The sequence below is a fragment of the Saimiri boliviensis genome, chromosome 11 (assembly GCF_048565385.1).
Source record: "Saimiri boliviensis isolate mSaiBol1 chromosome 11, mSaiBol1.pri, whole genome shotgun sequence".
Taxonomy (NCBI): Eukaryota; Metazoa; Chordata; class Mammalia; order Primates; family Cebidae; genus Saimiri; species Saimiri boliviensis.
Genome location: NC_133459.1, coordinates 53,685,367 through 53,693,068, shown reverse-complemented (window position 1 = coordinate 53,693,068; position 7,702 = coordinate 53,685,367). Strand labels below are relative to the sequence as shown.

Below are 7,702 nucleotides of genomic sequence, written 5' to 3'. Positions count from 1 at the left end.
AGCCTGTCCTGCCAGCTATTTGGGAGGCTGAGGCCGAAGAATTGCTTGAACCTGGGAGGTGGAGGTTGCAGTGAGCTGAGATTGTGCCATTGCACTCCAACCTGGGCAACATGAGCAAAAAATCCGCACCCCCTCAAAAAAAAAGAAGGAGGACAAGACTTATATTCCAGGAACTTTAAAATATGGCTGAAAAAAATTAAGATCTGAATATATGGAAAAGATACTCTGTGTTTACGGATGGTAGGACTTAATATTGCTAAATTGGTAATACTCTCCGAATTTATTTGTAGATTCAATGCAATCCCTATAAATGTATAAGAATTGTAGCTGACATCCTTATAGAAATTTACAAGCTCATTATAAAATTCACATATAATTCCAAGGAATCCAGAATGGCCAAAACAATTTGAAAAGAAAGAATAAAGTTGGAGGACTCATACTGATTTTAAAACTTACTATAAAAGAACAATAATCAAGACAGTGTGGTGCAGGCATAAAGATCAACACATATAGCTATAAATGCAATAGCACTGACATTCTGGAAATAAACCCACATGTCTATGGTCAATTAATGTTTGACAAGGGCGCAAAAAATATTCTATGGGGAAAGAATAATCTTTTCAACAAATGGAATTGGGACCTCAATAGTCGCATGCAAAAGAATGAAAGTGGACCCTATCTCACTTCACATACAAAAATTAACTCAAAAAGGATCAAATACTTACATGTAAAACCTAAAACTTAAAACTCTTAGAAGAAAATATAGACAAAAAGCTTCATGACGTTGGATTGGCAATGATTTCTTGAATATGACACTAAAAGCACAGGCATAAAAGAAAAGTAGATAACCTAGACTTCATCAAAATTTAGAATCTTTGTGCTTCAAAGGATGCTACCAAGAAAGTGAAAAAGACAACTCACAGAATATCATGCATCTGATAAATGTTGTGGATCTAGAATATAAAAGACAACCCAATTCAAAATGGGCAAAAAACTTAAATTAAACATTTCTCAAAAGAATATATGTGAATAGCCAATAAGCACATGACTACATTATCAACATCATTAGTCATCAAGGAAATGCAGATGAAAACCACAACCATCCTACTTCATACCCACTAGTGTGGCTATAATTTTAAAAGTCAGATACTTGGCCAGGTGCAGTGGATCCCAGCACTTTCAGAGGCTGAGGTGGGCAGATCACCTGAGGTTGGGAGTTCGAGACCAGCATGACCAACATGGAGAAACCCCATCTCTACTAAAAATACAAAATTAGCCAGGTATGGTGGCACATGCCTGCAATCCTAGCTACTCGGGAGGGTGAGGCAGGAGAATCACTTGAACCCAGGAGGCAGAGGTTGCAGTGAGCCAAGATTGCGCCATTGCACTCCAGCCTGGACAGTAAGAACGAAACTCTGTCTCAAAAAAAAAAAAAAAAAAAAGTCAGATACTTAATACTTATTACTAAGTATTAGAGAAGATGTGTGGAATTCAAAACGCTCATACACAGCTGGTAGGAACATAAAATTGGAAAACAATTTGGCAGTTACTCAAAAGGTTAAACAGAGTTAACATTTGACCCAGCAATCCAAGTCCTGGGTTTATGTCCAAGAGAAATGAAAACATACGTCTACACAAAAACTTTTACTTAAATGTTTATAGCATCATTCATAATATCCAAAAGTTGGAAACAACTCAAATGTCCATCATGAATAGATAAACACAATATCCATATAACAGAATGCTATTTAGCCATACAATGGAATATTGTTTTAATGCACACTGTAACATAAATAAATCTTGAAAAGGTATGCTAAGTGAAAGAAGCCAGACTCAAAAGATCACATAAGATTCCATTTTTATGAATTTTCTAGAATAGATAAATCTATAGAGACAAAAAGATTAGTGGTTGCTTGTTCCTGGGGGGACTGGGGAGAATAGGGAAATGGGAGAGAAATAGCTAAAGGCTACAGAGTTTCCTTTTAGGTGATGAAAATGTCCTGAAATTGCCAACAGTGATAGTTGTACATATCTGTGAATGCACTAAAAACTAAAATTGTACATTTTAAGTGGGTGAATTGTATGGTATGTAAATTATACATCTCAAGAAAGCTATTACTCAAAAAAAATCAATACTCAGAGTATTCAAGGTATAAATATTGATGACAATTTTCTGGTTGCTTTTTTTTAAAACAAACATAATATATAATAGATATCGATTTGTATACATCAAAATCTAGTACATTAAATTTAATTTCACTTTGTTTCTTTTCTGAAACAAATTAAAACTCACCTGAACCTTCATTTGCTAAAACATCGAGACATTGAATTACAGTCATAATTAGGGTCCCCCCATTTACCTTCCAGGAGGATTTATTCACGTTGCAGGGTTCTTCTGAAGTCAACAGCATCAAGAAGGGCCCACTGGTACTTGGTGGGCCCTTCCTGATTTTTCCGACTGCAGAAGAACTGGTTAACTGGTTAATACTGGTTAACAGTGAAAGGAAGACAGTCTAAGCTTGCATAGGCTAAGGTACTCTGAGGAAAGGTGGTTCTGCTGCTCCCCTACCCTGCTAGAGATTGAGGGATTTTCCAAGACTAGAAGTCTTGGGACCCAGCCAGTCACTTCTCATGGAGCTCTTTCTACTTCCTGGGGCACTGTGAGGTGCCAACACAGATCAGCTTGCTTAAGACCGTCCCTCCTATGGAGAACAACTAGAAAAGCTGGGAAGAATATAGGAAATATAACTTTGAAGGCACTGGAAAGTTTCCAAGACACTGTGAACTCAAATGTCCAATCCTAAAGAGAAAGGAAGTCAGAGAGGTGAGCCCATCATTTGGTTCTGCTTTTCCTTTGACGTTTTTGCTGATTCTTAATCAGCAACTGAGAAGTGCAAAAGCTGAGGAGAGCGTACAGGGTTGAGAAGACAAGAACTGGAAATCAGAAGCCACTAAAGAGGAAGTACTCTGGTAAACACCATAGGATTTCATTTTATGTGGTAATATGTTATATTAGTGGCTGCTAGTGAACCAAACCTTCCAGGATTTATGCCTGTGGGTGGTCCTCTTCACATTGGCTCTGGGCTTAGCCATGTGATTTGTTTTCTTTTGTTTGTTTCTTTAGAGATGGGGGTCTCAGTATATGGCCCAGGCTGGAGTGTGGTAGCTATTCACATTCACAGCTGTGACCATAGCACACTCCATCCTCAAACTCCTGGCCTCAAGCAATCCGCCTGCCTTAGCTTGCTGAGTAGGTGAGACTACAGGTGTGCACCACTGCATCTGGCTCATGTGATTTGTTTTTATCAATAGTATGCTAGTAAAGGTGATACAAAAGGACAAAGATTCAATATGCACTTGCTCACTGGGAGTTGTACTTTTGGGTTGTACCTCTTGGAATCTAGCCTCCATGCTTACGCGAAAGTTATCCCAGTAGAGAAATAGGCCATGTGGAGAGGCCCTGGGGGGTGGAATATTATATAGAGATGTCATTTGAAAGCTTACCAAAATGCCCCAGCCAAGTGCCCAGATGAATGCAGCTTTACGAATGATCCCAGCCAACACCAAATGGAAAACTGTCCAGTCAACCCAGAGAATGATAAGAAATCACTATTGTTTTAAGCCACAGTTATCGAAGTGGTTTGAGATACATCAATAAACAACTAAACCAGTTGGGAACCCTAAAGAATTCTACAAGTAAGGATGCGCCAAAAATAGACTAGCCCTCACAAAGACTGAGGTCCAGCTTCAAAGAAACAAACAAAAACCAGAAACAGCAACAAGAAAACCCACAAAAACCCTCCTAATTCCTGATTGAATTAAGTTGCTTTTTATTTATTGTTTTTTTTTTTTTTTTTTTTTTTTTTTTTACAGCAATAAGTCTTTATTTTACATACAGGGTGCCACTGCAGGTAACCATCAGAGAACACACTGCTATTTTCAAATCTACAGCGCTGAACAAAAGCATTTTAGCATGCTGCCTTACTGTACATAGAAAACTGGCCACCTCTCAGACACTAAGATGAGGAAGTATAATGGGTTAATGCTATTCGTTGATATGTTTATGAATCACTCAGCAGTGTTAATATAGGCTATCTTTACCTGAAAGCAGAATTACAATCACTCACTCTTGCAGCACTGGAAAATTCTAAAATGCAGGTCTAGTGAAAGGTAGGTACAACCCGTAAGCAAGCAAGGAACAGGTGCCATGTCTGCTTCTGAAGGGAATGACAGATTAGGAACCAGGCTCTGCAGATTTTAAGAACTGATATAGCCATCTTAACAGCTTAATATTGAGTTTCCCTTACTTTATACGTTGGCAGTCAACAAAAGTGAGAATTTCTGAAACAAGCTAAATAGGATTTAAAAGAAATTAAAAAGCAGAACACTGTCCATATAACAGAACTGCTGCTTCACAACTTTTTTTTTGAGACAGAGTTTCACTCTTGCTACCCAGGTTAGAGTGCAATGGCGTGATCTTGGCTCGCTGCAACCTCCGCCTCCTGGGTTCAGGCAATTTTCCTGCCTCAGCCTCCTGAGTAGCTGGGACTACAGGCATGCGCCACCATGCCCAGCTAATTTTTTGTATTTTTTAGTAGAGACGGGGTTTCACCATGTTGACCAGGATGGTCTCAATCTCTTGACCTCGTGATCCACCTGCCTCGGCCTCCCAAAGTGCTGGGATTACAGGCTTGAGCCACCGTGCCCAGCGCTGCTTCACAACTTTTACCCAGTTCTCACCTCTTGTCCTACAAAAACCTCTCATCTGTTAAGTTTTAGTGAAAACCTCTAGCAACTGTAACAGACTTTTCTCGACCCAGCTCTTGATAATAAGTGTCAGAAACAAGGCTTGTGAAGTGGATGTGTCCACAGGATTCTATTGGAGGTAAGTGTCAAGTTTCCTCTTGAGGTTGTCAAAGGAATCTGCTTCCACGTAATCAGCCTGGCCCTGTTCCCACCACTCCTTCCAATCTTCTGAATGGACAGGCTGTCCCACAGTGGGGATCTCCCCAATGGACAGATGTGATATGGCTCCTGAAACATTTTCCACATTTACATATGAGCAGGTGTATTTGACAAGGCCATATTGTTGAAGCAGAGGTAAAATACTGATGGTAAAGATGTTCTACCACAGATGATGAGACATTCGGGATGAGTCATATTGGGATCATGACTTTTTGTTTTGGGATCATAAGTATAATTCCATGGTTTGACTCGTCCCAGGAAACACACAACCTTGGCACTTGCCCCAAACACTTTAAATGCTGGGAAGTAAAGGTATATAGAGATCCAGCTTAGGTTATAAATAAATGGCAGGTGTTTTCTGATATCTGCTGTCACCCAGCTGCTAAAAAACGTGTTCAGTATGCCTTGGTCCCCACCATAAAAACTACCTTGCTCAGAAGCAAGACTCAACAGCTGATTATATGTTTCTACTGAAGGCTGATAAATGACTACAGAATTGAAGCAGTCAGGCCATCCTGGGTCAGGTGCTGCTGACAATTCTTCTCTCTCAAAAAGATCATCAGTATTTGCTAGGACTAGAGTATCTGCATCCATGAATCCACATTTTTGAATACTGTGTAAGAAACCAGCAGTGGAGCTTTGCCAGCATAACACCCAGCTCTGGCCTCTTCATTAAGGTTAGATGAGCAAAATTGCCACTGTCAAAGACATCTACCATGATGACTTCATCAAAAACTGTCTCTAAAACACTTCTCATGGAATCTGAGACCTGCAGGGTGTCAAGCATCACCAGCCTCCTAGTGGTCCAGTGCTGTTTCAGAGATGAGCCCAAGACCAGGGTACCTTTGGCATAGGCATCATTTGTGGTCAGTGTCACAAAGGCCTGATCTGTCATGGTGTTGCCAGAGGCACAGCAGCCAGGGTAGCCGCAGGTTGGTGGCTCAGAGAAGCTGGCACTGGAAGGGAGCATTGGCCAGTGAGGAGGCACAGTGGGAATTAAATTACTTATTATACATACTCCCAAACTCAAGTGAATCCTCCCTTAAATAATACATCAACTAGAACCTCAGGTCATCGCTATAGTTTTTAAAACACAATTTTCCATTTCAAAACACTATGCTGATAAAAATACAAAAAGTGACTGAAAATAAAGAGAAAAATCAGACAATAGAAACAGACCCACAAGAGATCCAGTTATGGAAGTTATCAAACACAAAACTATAAATCAGCTGTGATTAATATGTTTGTGAAATTAAATGACAAGATAGTTTCAGCACAGATGTAGAAGTCATAAAAATTAAAGTGAATTTATAGAGATATATACAATAACTTAAAATTAAGAACACAATAAGTAGACTTAGAAGCAGATTAGATTTGGCTGACAGGAGAATCTGTGAATGAGAAGAGAGGCAGAAGGAAATATTGAGATGAGCATGAAGAGACAGAAGAATATAACACTTTAGGAGTCCAAGGCAGGAGGATCACTTGAGCCCAGGAGTTTGGGACCAGCCTGAGCAACACAGTGAGACCCTGTCTCTACAAAAAAATTTTTTTAGTTAGCCAGGCAGGTGGCTTCTATCTCTAGTCCTAACTACTTGGGGGCTGAGGTGAGAGGACTGTTTGAACCCAGGAGGTTGAGGCTGCAGAGAGCTGGGATCACACCATTGCACTCAAGCCTGGGCAACAGTGAGAGACCCTATCTCAAAAAAAAAATATATATATATATATATATATATATGTATATATAATAAACAAACATAGGAGACAAATGTGATTCGGTGAAAAGTTCTCACATTTATGTAATTAATGTCCCAGAAGGAGAAGAAAGAGACAATGAAACAAAAGCAATATCTGAAGAAATAATGACCAAGAATTTTCCAAGCTAATGGAAGACCTCAAATGGCATATTCAACAAACTCTGTTGAAGATAAATACAAAGAAAACCACATCTAGACATATCACAATAAAACTGCTTCAAAGCAAGACAAAAGACAAAAATTGTACATTGCATAAGAAAACGAAACTCAACTTTTCATTTCAAAGTGGTTACCTAAGAAGGCTAACTTGTTTTGTTGCCTAACTGGGTTCTCTACCTTCACTCTTCCTCCCTTCTAAACCATTCTCCAAACTGCAGTTAGGTTGATCTTTTTACAATTTAAGTAGCATCACTTTTCTCCTCTGCATAAATGTTTCTGTGACTTCCTATTCTCTCAGAATGAAGTTCAGTCTCCTTTTCACAATTTAAATGGCCATCTTGGAACTGGCGTCTGTCTACCTTCCTAGCTTCCTTTCTCACTACCACATGTTGAGTATCTCTTATCTGAAATTCTTGGAACCACAGTTTTTTCAGATTTTGGACATTTTTGGATTTTGGAATATTTGCATATACAGAATGAGATATCTTAGGGATGGGACCCAAGTATAAACACAAAAGTCATTTGTTTTATACAAACCTTTTTTTTTTTTTTTTTTGAGACGGAGTCTCACTCTGTTGCCTAGGCTGGAGTGCAGTGGTGCTATCTCTGCTCACTGCAACCTCTGCCTCCAGGATTCACGAGATTCTCCTTCCTCATCCTCCTGAGTAGCTGGTACTACAGGCACAAGTCACCGCAGCCTGGTAATTTTTTTATTTTTATTTTTAGTAAAGATGGGGTTTCACTGTCTTAGCCAGTATGGTATTGATCTCCTGACCTTGTGATATGCCCGCCTTGGCCTCCCAAAGTGTTGGGATTACAGG

The 7,702-nt window shown here is 39.5% G+C and overlaps 1 pseudogene; it reads right to left on the bottom strand.

The window, feature by feature from the left end:
• Positions 1 to 4,876: 4,876 nt before the first annotated feature.
• On the bottom strand, positions 4,877 to 5,862 carry LOC101049212 (glycogenin-1 pseudogene; annotated as a pseudogene).
• Positions 5,863 to 7,702: the final 1,840 nt, after the last annotated feature.